The following is a 12,354-nucleotide window of genomic DNA, read 5'->3' as shown; positions in this document are numbered from 1 at the left end:
AGAAAAGTTATCTCGCAAACAAGGCGCATAGAGCAGAGGAATGCAAAATAAATTACGTGCAACAAAAATCAAAGAATATGGCTCTACTTTCACCTTCACTTCGCTGCTGCTTTGTTCAGATCAATGCTATGAGCAGCAGTCGTTTTAGACCATAATGCCATAGGTCCTTTACTAGTTCTGACAAGACTTTAGATTTAATTTGACGTAGATGAATGCATTAGAGGAGGTGACTGGATGAGGAAACAAATGGGAGTTTCTGATGCTGAAGTATTTGGACGTCAATATCTGTTATGGGGACATAGATATCAGAGAAAGGGTTTGGGGGGGGGGTGCTCTACGGGTACTGAAGGGCAGCACCACATTCTGGTGTACACTGAATCGCCCATTAATGATCAGAGTAGCGCTGTTTAAAATTGTGATGCTCCCCTACGTTTTGTATTTTTTTATGAACCTCCCAATCTGTGTTCCCAAATCATGGTTCAGAGCCATTAACAACTTACTTACAGAGCTGATCTGGGATGAAGGAAGCCAGAAGATATCGCTCTGCATATTACCGTGCCCCTTCAAAGAGGGCAAAATGGGTGTCCTAGATTTTGAGCTTCATTACGCTGCAGCACCAATGCCCTTAGTGGCCAAATGGCTGGATGGTATGAGACCTGAAGAGTCCGGGTATATTGGAGAAACTCAGGAAGCCATCCTTCTGGGGACCTTAATATACTCTGTTAGGGGTCCAAGCCTCCTCATCACAGCGTTGCTAAGCTGGAAAAAACACATAGGCAAGAAAACCTGGCAGTGACTTTTGTGAGCTCAAACACTACGTCCAGGGGGTTTCCCATCACCAAGTGAAGAGAATTTCACAGCATAGAGAAGTAGACGGAAAGGCAGATACTCGCTGTTGGTGATTGCTATAATAATGAGGTGGTGCGCGGCTTTGCCCTTTTGTTTGAGGAAGATGGGTCCTCTGGGTCACAGTTTATAATTTACAGTGCCCTTGTATTTGCACTGTGTCTCAGTGGTGGGGGAAGACAGACAGATTTCCCCACACAGGATGTTTTACAGGTGATTATAAAGTGGTGGGGAGGGTGGAAGGTAATATCTTGGATATATAAAACTTCACTCTTCATGGGTATAGACACTATGGCAAAAGTAGAACTTCATTGGACGGGGTGAGCAGCTGGATAAAGAATGGACCACACTCCTAGAATATCCTCACAGGGTGTCCAGGAACTCAAGGTTCAGGTACATACAGCTCAGTTGCTTCCATACTGCCTATGAAATATTACACAGGTTAAACACAGTAGCAGGAACCAAAGACAAAACCTGCCCTAAGTATTTGCTGGTTTGGGTTTTTTTTGGGGGCGGGAGGCCTACAGCTGAAGATGGCGGATGTCTCCTTCTAGAGCTCCGGATGTTCTTGCAGCTCAAGGCCCTACACAGCACTAGGAGTCCTTGCTGAGCCGGCTGAGGCCCTTAACAGGCCTTTGGCCATTTAAACATAGCGCAGGCTCGCCCAGCAACTCTCCGGGCGTAGCGCGGCCTTCGCCCCTGGGGCAGTTTGTTCGCCCAAGGACTGCCCCGCAGCATCTGCAGTTCCGAACTGATCTTTGAGCGTTGCGCCAATAGACTCTGGACCCATTGCGTTGCCTTCCCACCTCCTCTATATTGCTGCCAGCACACCAGGTGCAGTGCCTGATGCAATGCTCTGCACTGGAGCCGGAGAGGACCGCGTTGGCACCATAATGCCCCATGCTTGTACAGTTGTTGGGACTGAGATTCTCCTCCAAATGGCCAGAGAAAAGACTCCCATAACAATGGACAATGCTGTGATATCATTGTTCCCAGATTACACACAGGAAGTGCAGCGTTGATGAGTGGCTTTCTCCAGGAAGTTTAACGTCAATTGCCAACCAAAGGGCTTACTTACACCTTAATGTACCCGGCAAAATTAAATGTGATTCATGAGCTGGCTACTCTATTCTTCGACTCCCCAGAACTTGTTTGGTACTGTTTTTAGAACAACAATATCCCAATGCGAAATGCACTTCTCCCTTGGAACACTCTCAACAAAGGACGCGGGTGCCTCCTCAACATCAAAAGAGCAGAATACTTTGGAAGGCTTCTCTCACTGCAACTCCATCCTTTGCCGCAGGATCTGGAGGGCAGCAGGGCTGTCTTGGCAACAATGTCCTGATAGCAGCTTTGTCGGCCGTCCTCTAGCTCCTCAGCAAGCGGTGCTTCAGATTCAGACTCAAATGAGAGCATGGCCCTTTTCCCGTCAATAGTGCCACAAACTCCGGACATGGTACACTGAGTTTTTTTTTTTACAACTGCCAATGCTGTGTTTTATATACTCCCACATTGGATTGTTAGACCAGGAAAGTTTACTTTTGTAGTTTCGCCTCTTTCTGCCTGTGATAGCGATCCTTCTCCAGTATTGAATCTTTCATAGATTCACATGGATGCTTGAATCATTCCCCAGAGTCCAATGGTACTGTAATAAAGCAGTATATATTACTAGCATAGGCTATAATGGCAATGGCAAGACCGTTTAATAGCCTATCTGTTTCCTTTTTTAAAAAGGACCAAACTTGAACCCTGACTAATCAGATGACGGCACCCTCTAGAGAACACTCCCAACAGAGGCTAATTCCCTCAGATTTTCTACTGCACGTCATGTGAGGGGAGTCTCCTTGAGCTCTGCTCATAATACCTGTTTCTTCACAGTTTTTTCAAAGAAATTTACTTCTGAAAACGCATTGTTTCTTCTGTCTTACTGATTTTTGACTGGACACTATGCCCCATATTTCCCAAAAAGGACTTTTCAGAACCTGTGACACCAGTGGCAAGAAAAGACTCCATTCAGAGGATCCACACAAGCAATGCATATATTGCCTCTATCCAGAGCATAAGGTGAAAGACTGCAAAATATGTTGCCCTTTTTCTTAATTTTTTTTAAAAAAAGTCAAAGGACATGGAAGGCCGACTTTTACTGTGGCTCCAAAGACTAAAAACCAGAGAATGCCCATTATGGGGGAGGAGAGTGATGATTCTTCACAGATAGCATCAATCAGTGAATGACCAAAAACTCAGAAACACTTGCCTCTGAGCCACCTGCAAATGTCAGTAAAAAAAATCAAAACATACTGACATTGGGCATGAAAAGAGGCATAACTATCCTTCAACCTAAAGAAAAGACAAATCTTCCTCACAAAAAATTAGATCTGAGTCCACTACTCCTTCCCTGAAATAAGCACTACCAAAACATGCGTCCCAAACTGTACCATTGAAAAAGAAAACTAAGAAAACTGTACCCTCATCGATGGGGATACTGTCGGCGATGCGCTTGTCGACGAATGCATCAACAGTAACAACGGCAACATCGACTTTTACTACGCCAAGCTCACCGATGATCATCTCATCATCACTGCTGGCATCCATGACAATGGTTACTACCAGGATCCTGAAGCCCCAGCCAACGGAGTCACTGCCTCCGCCATGCTTTCTAAACTCTCCGTCACTAATGAAGACCCTGTGCATGACGCAAGACTCACTGGTGATGGTCTCGTTGATGAGGATACTGTAGGAGGCTGGCCTGGTTTGTAGTGGGTACCAAGGGGTACTTACACTTTGTACCAGGTCCAGTTATCCCTTATTAATGTAGAAGAGGTGTTTCTAGCAGCTTAGGCTGATAGAAGGTAGCTATAGCACAGTGTTCCCCAACCCCCGGACCGCGGACCGGTGCCGGTCCGTGGATCAATCGGCACCGGGCCGCCCCACTGTGGCGGGCGGTAAATGTTTGATAATTTTTCATTGGCCCGCTTGTCACACAATGGGACAAGCGGGCCACGGAAAAATTATCAAACATTTACCGGTCCACGGCGATAAAAAGGTTGGACAACACTGCTATAGCAGAGCAGCTTAGGCTGAACTAGGAGACATGCAAAGCTCCTACTATACCACTGGTGTCATATGCACAATATCATAAGAAAACACAATACACAGATATACTAAAAATAAAGGTACTTTATTTTTATGACAATATGCCAAAAGTATCTCAGTGAGTACCCTCAATAGGAGGATGCCAAATATACAGAAGATATATGTACACAATACCAAAGATATGCAGTAATAGCAAAAGGAAGTAATGCAAGCAGTGTAAAGTTACAATAGATTGCAATAGGAGCACATAGGTATAGGGGCAACACAAACCATATACTCCAAAAGTGGAATGCGAACCACAAATGGACCCCAAACCTATGTGAGCTTGTAGAGGGTCGCTGGGGCTGTAAGAAAACAGTGAGGGTTAGAAAAATAGCCCACCCCAAGACCCTGTAAGGTAGCTGTAAAGTGCACCTACAACCCCCAGAGAGCACAGAAGTCGTGATAGGGGGATTCTGCAAGGAAAACCAGCAAAGCAACAACAGTGGATTTCCGGACCTGAGTACCTGTAAGAGAAGGGGACCAAGTCCAAGAGTCGCAACAGTGTCGAGAGTGGGCAGATGCCCAGGAAATGCCAGCTGAGGGTGCAAGGAAGCTGCCACCGGATGGGAGAAGCTTGGTGTTTTGCAAGAACGAAAAGGACTAGGAACTTCCCCTTTGGAGGATGGATGTCCCACGTGAAGAAGCTTGCAGAGGTGTTCCCACACAGAAAGACTGCAAACAAGCCTTGCTAGCTGCAAGGGTCGCGGTTAGGGTTTTTGGATGCTGCTGTGGCCCAGGAGGGACCAGGATGTCGCCACTTGGATGAGGAGACAGAGGGGGCGCCCAGCAAGTCAGGGAGCCCTCACAGAAGCAGGCATCACCCGCAGAAGTACCGGATCAGGCCCTTAGAAGAAGAGTGAACCAGAGTCCACCAGAAGTCAGAGAAGGGAGTCCCACAACGCCGGAGGACAACTCAGAAGGTTGTGCACTGCAGGTTAGAGTGTCGGGGACCCAGGCTTGGCTGTGCACGAAGGAAATCCTGGAAGAGTGCACAGGAGCTGGAGCAGCTGCAAATCACGCAGTATCCAACAATGCAGTCTAGCGTGGGGAGGCAAGGAGTTACCTCCACCAAACTTGGACTGAAGAGTCACTGGTCTGTGGGAGTCACTTGGACAGAGCTGCTGAGTTCCAGGGACCACACTCGTCGTGCTGAGAGGGAACCCAGAGGACCGGTGATGCAGTCTTTTGTTGCCTGCGGTTGCAGGGGGAAGATTCCGTCGACCCATGGTAGATTTCTTCAGAGCTCCTGGTGCAAGAAGGAGGCAGGCTACCCCTAGAGCATGCACCACCAGGAAACAGGCGAGAAAGCCGGCAGGATGAAGCAATACAAGGTTGCAGTAGTCGTCTTTGCTACTTTGTTGCGGTTTTGCAGGCATCCTGAGCAGTCAGCGGTCGATCCTTTGGCTGAAGGTGAAGAGGGAGATGCAGAGGAACTCTGGTGAGCTCTTGCATTTGGTATCCGAAGAATTCCCCAAAGCAGAGAACCTAAATAGCCCGGAAAGTGGGTTTGGCTACCTAGGAAGCAGGATTGGCTACTAAGAGAGGTAAGAGCCTATCAGAAGGAGTCTCGGACATCACCTTATGGCACTGGCCACTCAGAGCAGTCCACTGTGCCAGCAACACCTCTGTTTCCAAGATGGCAGAGGTCTGGGGCACACTGGAGGAGCTCTGGGCACCTCCCCTGGGAGGTGCAGGTCAGGGGAGTGGTCACTCCCCTTTCCTTTGTCCAGTTTCGCGCCAGAGCAGGGCTGGGGGATCCCTAAACCAGTGCAGACTGGCTTATGCATAGATGGGCAGCTTCTGTGCCCATCAAAGCATTTCCAGAGGCTGGGGGAGGCTACTCCTCCCCAGCCATCACACCTATTTCCAAAGGGAGAGGGTGTCACACCCTCTCTCAGAGGAAGTCCTTTGTTCTGCCTTCCTGGGCCAGGGCTGCCTGGACCCCAGGAGGGCAGAAACCAGTCTGAGGGGTTGGCAGCAGCTGCAGTGGAGACCCCAGAAAGGCAGTTTGGCAGTACCCGGGTTCTGTGCTAGAGACCCAGGGGATCATGGAATTGTCTCTGGCATTGGGGTGACATTTCCATGATCTTAGACATGTTACATGGCCATTTTCGGAGTTACCATTGTGACACCATACATAGGTAGTGACCTATGTATAGTGCACACGTGAAATGGTGTCCCCGCACTCACAAAGTCCGGGGAATTTGCCCTGAACAATGTGGGGGCACCTTGGCAAGAGCACCTTTGCACCCAACCTTCACCAGGTGAAGGTTAGACATATAGGTGACTTATAAGTTACTTAAGTGCAGTGGTAAATGGCTGTGAAATAACGTGGACGTTATTTCACTCAGGCTGCACTGGCAGGCCTGTGTAAGAATTGTCAGATCTCCCTATGGGTGGCAAAAGAAATGCTGCAGCCCTTAGGGATCTCCTGGAACCCCAATACCCTGGGTACCTGTAAGGAAATGCCTCCTTGGCATGGTTGCCCCCTGACTTTTTGCCTTTGCTGATGCTATGTTTACAATTGAAAGTGTGCTGAGGCCTGCTAACCAGGCCCCAGCACCAGTGTTCTTTCCCTAACCTGTACTTTTGTATCCACAATTGGCAGACCCTGGCATCCAGATAAGTCCCTTGTAACTGGTACTTCTAGTACCAAGGGCCCTGATGCCAAGGAAGGTCTCTAAGGGCTGCAGCATGTCTTATGCCACCCTGGAGACCTCTCACTCAGCACAGACACACTGCTTGCCAGCTTGTGTGTGCTAGTGAGAACAAAATGAGTAAGTCGACATGGCACTCCCCTCAGGGTGCCATGCCAGCCTCTCACTGCCTATGCAAGTATAGGTCAGTCACCCCTCTAGCAGGCCTTACAGCCCTAAGGCAGGGTGCACTATACCATAGGTAAGGGTACCAGTGCATGAGCATGGTACCCCTACAGTGTCTAAACAAAACCTTAGACATTGTAAGTGCAGGGTAGCCATAAGAGTATATGGTCTGGGAGTCTGTCAAACACGAACTCCACAGCACCATAATGGCTACACTGAAAACTGGGAAGTTTGGTATCAAACTTCTCAGCACAATAAATGCACACTGATGCCAGTGTACATTTTATTGTAAAATACACCACAGAGGGCACCTTAGAGGTGCCCCCTGAAACTTAACCGACTGTCTGTGTAGGCTGACTAGTTCCAGCAGCCTGCCACACTAGAGACATGTTGCTGGCCCCATGGGGAGAGTGCCTTTGTCACTCTGAGGCCAGTAACAAAGCCTGCACTGGGTGGAGATGCTAACACCTCCCCCAGGCAGGAGCTGTGACACCTGGCGGTGAGCCTCAAAGGCTCACCCCTTTGTCACAGCCCAGCAGGGCACTCCAGCTTAGTGGAGTTGCCTGCCCCCTCCGGCCACGGCCCCCACTTTTGGCGGCAAGGCTGGAGGGAACAAAGAAAGCAACAAGGAGGAGTCACTGGCCAGTCAGGACAGCCCCTAAGGTGTCCTGAGCTGAGGTGACTCTAACTTTTAGAAATCCTCCATCTTGCAGATGGAGGATTCCCCCAATAGGGTTAGGATTGTGACCCCCTCCCCTTGGGAGGAGGCACAAAGAGGGTGTACCCACCCTCAGGGCTAGTAGCCATTGGCTACTAACCCCCCAGACCTAAACACGCCCTTAAATTTAGTATTTAAGGGCTACCCTGAACCCTAGAATATTAGATTCCTGCAACAACAAGAAGAAGGACTGCCCAGCTGAAAACCCCTGCAGAGGAAGACCAGAAGACAACAACTGCCTTGGCTCCAGAAACTCACCGGCCTGTCTCCTGCCTTCCAAAGAACTCTGCTCCAGCGACACCTTCCAAAGGGACCAGCGACCTCTGAATCCTCTGAGGACTGCCCTGCTTCGACGACGACAAGAAACTCCCGAGGACAGCGGACCTGCTCCAAAAAGACTGCAACTTTGTTTCAAGAAGCAGCTTTAAAAGAACCCTGCAACTCCCCGCAAGAAGCGTGAGACTTGCAACACTGCACCCGGCGACCCCGACTCGGCTGGTGGAGAACCAACACCTCAGGGAGGACCCCCGGACTACTCTACGACTGTGAGTACCAAAACCTGTCCCCACAGCGCCGCCTGCAGAGGGAATCCCGAGGCTTCCCCTGACCGCGACTCTCTGAAACCTAAGTCCCGACGCCTGGAAAAGACCCTGCACCCGCAGCCCCCAGGACCTGAAGGACCGGACTTTCACTGCAGAAGTGACCCCCAGGAGTCCCTCTCCCTTGCCCAAGTGGAGGTTTCCCCGAGGAAGCCCCCCCTTGCCTGCCTGCAGCGCTGAAGAGATCCCTTGATCTCTCATTGACTTCCATTGCGAACCCGACGCTTGTTCTAACACTGCACCCGGCCGCCCCCGCGCCGCTGAGGGTGAAATTTCTGTGTGGGCTTGTGTCCCCCCCGGTGCCCTACAAAACCCCCCTGGTCTGCCCTCCGAAGACGCGGGTACTTACCTGCAAGCAGACCGGATCCGGGGCACCCCCTTTTCTCCATTGAAGCCTATGCGTTTTGGGCACCACTTTGAACTCTGCACCTGACCGGCCCTGAGCTGCTGGTGTGGTAACTTTGGGGTTGCTCTGAACCCCCAACGGTGGGCTACCTTGGACCAAGAACTGAACCCTGTAAGTGTCTTACTTACCTGGTAAAACTAACAAAAACTTACCTCCCCCAGGAACTGTGAAAATTGCACTAAGTGTCCACTTTTAAAATAGCTATTTGTGAATAACTTGAAAAGTATACATGCAATGGAAATGATTCAAAGTTCCTAATGTACTTACCTGCAATACCTTTCAAACAAGATATTACATGTTAAATTTGAACCTGTGGTTCTTAAAATAAACTAAGAAAAGAGATTTTTCTATACAAAACCTATTGGCTGGATTTGTCTCTGAGTGTGTGTACCTCATTTATTGTCTATGTGTATGTACAACAAATGCTTAACACTACTCCTTGGATAAGCCTACTGCTCGACCACACTACCACAAAATAGAGCATTAGTATTATCTATTTTTACCACTATTTTACCTCTAAGGGGAACCCTTGGACTCTGTGCATGCTATTCCTTACTTTGAAATAGCACATACAGAGCCAACTTCCTACAGTACCTCAGTACCATATACTAGGGAATTATAAGGGTGTTCCAGTATGCCAATGTGAATTGGTAAAATTGGTCACTAGCCTGTTAGTGACAATTTGTAAAGCAGAGAGAGCATAACCTCTGAGGTTCTGGTTAGCAGAGCCTCAGTGAGACAGTTAGGCATCACACAGGGAACACATACATATAGGCCACAAACCTATGAGCACTGGGGTCCTGGCTAGCAGGGTCCCAGTGACACATAACAAACATACTGACAACAGAGGGTCTTCACTATGAGCACTGGGCCCTGGCTAGCAGGATCCCAGTGAGACAGTGAAAACACCCTGACATATACTCACAAACAGGCCAAATGTGGGGGTAACAAGGCTAGAAAGAGGCTACTTTCTCACAGATACCATCAGCAAAGAAGAGCTTGTTGACGACAATACCTTTTGACGTCCCTGTCGACGACTATACCGCCGACTGTAACCAGCTTGTTGACGCCGCCATCAACAAAAATTGCAATGATGGAAGTACCGACAGCACTACCATTGTCTACACAATCGACAAGGACCTTGCTGTTGAGGACACAACAGACGACGGCGTTACCATCATCAAAGAAGCATATAGTGAGGGAAGTCTCAGAAACAACATCAAAACAGTCTACAAGGACATTTCAACCACTATCTTTGATACCTTTAAAGGAAAAATCATCAGCATTGGCCAGTCTACCAATTCACACCTCTCCAAGTAAGGTGTAACCTTATCCACCAAGGCACCTCTGGGATGAGGATGACGACTCCGAGGATGAGGGTCTTTTTGGTGTAACAAGCAGACCGTCTCAGCTATGAGTCAAATACCAAGATTTTGGAGAGGACAAAGATGAAGATTATCAGGGTTACTATAAGCTAGACAACACCCAGAACCATTCCAGCAGAAATATTCAACGCACCAAAAAGAGCAGTCCATTCCCATGCCTTCGTAACAAATTTGCAGAGTATGCTGCAGGACTATTACTGTTGATTCCCACCTTCAGCCCCTACAATACCTATGACTCATATGGCACATACTGTACAGCTGTTTCAGACCCCCTACTTCTTTGCTAGCGCCCACTCCATTGGTTACAACACCTATTGCCCCTCCACCAGGCTTTGCAACTGATTTATCTCAACCCCCTGCTGACGATGCACCATCTACAGATGATGATAGAGAAAGAGAGATAAGAGACGTAGCGACTAAACAAAATAAGTGGGATGACTACCTTATTCCCACCCCTCTCCACCTCTGGTGGCACCAGTAGATCCTCCACCAGAGGACATTGGTGCATTCCATAACTTGATGGAAAGAGCAGCCAATCGTTTTGAACTGCTGCTGTTAACAAAGGAAACAGACAGGTTTCTATACAATTTCATAGAACCTGCTAAGAAGACAGTCGGGCTATACCAATAATTTATTTTGTTTGGCAGGAAGGCCTAAAGGCCATGAAAAACCCGGCTACAGTGTTGCTAATCATCCCACGATTGGATAAAAAATGTAAAGCACCCAATAATTCTCCAGCTTGCCTTATAGGTCAACCAAAGCTTGACTCTGTAGTATCACAGGTAACGTCGTTCAAAGAACCCCTCCACACCGATTTTCTCTCCTCCAGTCAAGGATGGCTGTCAACTTGATAGCATCAGCAAAAGGTTTTTCACCATGGTGGCCTCTACAGTAAAAGCGGCAAACTTATTAGCTATATTTGCCCGTTAGGATTTACCAGATGTGGTCAAATATGTCACCTTACATTGACCTGTTACCGGAAGATGCAAAGCTTGAAGCACGTAATATCCTGCATGAGGGTGAACGCGTATCAGTGAAAATGATAGACTACGTCCTCAGTGTGTAACCTACGGGCTCAGGCAGTTTGCAGGTGCTGCTGTTCTCTGCAGACAGGAATGGTTGAAATCACATCCTTTCGCTGAGAAATCCAGACAAAAATACTGGATGTGTCATTCAGTGGGGAATCTTTGTTTGGCAAACATATGGATGATGCCCTACGATCTATAAGGGCTGACACAGATACAGCGAAATCCCTTGGCATGCGCTTATTCTGAAAACAGCCTTTCGAGGAGCTAAGAGAAGGGGAAACTATTCCTCTAGATGAAGTTACCAGCTCTACAGACAGTATCCGTCAGGCCAGACAAAATACTGTCCACAATATGGTCAACAACGGCAAGACAGGCAACCACCAGCAGCTGCATATAAACACTCTAGCAGAAGAATGTTGTCTTCTCGAGCCAGAGTTATAAAGAGGCAGTGACCCAATTGTGATACCGACTACCTCATCTTTACTAACTTCCTGAATTGGAGGTCAAATAACACATTTCCATCAGTGGTCCACAGTAATAGCAGGCAGGTGGATTCTAGATGTCATCTCAAGAGGACATTCCCTGGAATTTCTACAAAAACCTCTAAACACCCCACCATCAGGATCACCACCCCCTCGATTAAAACAACTCCTAAAGGAGATATCCAACATGATACGAAAAGGAGCATTAGAGATGATTCCAAAGACCCATAAGGAAATAAGCTTCTACTCCCACTTCTTTCTCATCTAGAAACCTTCAGGAGATTGGTGTCCTGTTGAAAGCTAAACACATTTCTGAAGAAACTTACATTTCTAAAGAAACAGTCTTTTCGCATGGTGACACTTCAGGACAGACTGCAACTCTTGAATAACAGAGATCATATGACGTCATTCAATCTTCAGGATGCATATACTTTCATATCCCAGTACACCCAGGATATTGCAAATTCCTTTGCTTTCAGGTAGCCGGTATCCATTTTCAAATCAGGGTTCTACCATTCGGACTAAAATCTGCCCACAGAATCTTCCCCAGATGCTGACCTGTAGGAATCTGGTCAGGTGTGTGGTGGGTACCCTTGGTACTTACGCCTTATACCAGGTCCAGGTATCCCCTCTTAGTAGAGTGTAGGCAGTGTCTAGAAGCCAGGCCCTCTAGAGGTAGCTGTGGATGAGCAGCCAAAGGCTTATCTACAAGACATGCATAGCTCATGCAATACCACTATAGTCACACAGCACTTACACATATGAAAGAAAACACTCAGTTATACAAAAATAAAGGTACTTTATTATTGCCACAAATTATCACAAATCACTAGACCGGTGACCCACCCTTAGGAGGTAAGTAATACACTAAATATATACACTAGTAATCAGAAATAGGCATAGAAAAGGTTGGAAAACGGTGCAAACAGTAAT

The 12,354-nt window shown here is 47.8% G+C and overlaps 1 protein-coding gene across 1 annotated transcript in view; it reads left to right on the top strand.

Moving 5' to 3' along the window:
* The window catches only part of MRPL38 (mitochondrial ribosomal protein L38), a 111,351-nt gene that overhangs the window by 60,459 nt on the left and 38,538 nt on the right, over positions 1-12,354 (top strand). The gene's annotated exons all lie outside the window — the stretch shown is intronic.

This window comes from Pleurodeles waltl, chromosome 7 (assembly GCF_031143425.1).
Source record: "Pleurodeles waltl isolate 20211129_DDA chromosome 7, aPleWal1.hap1.20221129, whole genome shotgun sequence".
NCBI classification, from domain to species: domain Eukaryota; kingdom Metazoa; phylum Chordata; class Amphibia; order Caudata; family Salamandridae; genus Pleurodeles; species Pleurodeles waltl.
Note: the sequence above shows the minus strand (reverse complement) of the source record. Positions and strands in the feature narration are given on the sequence as shown.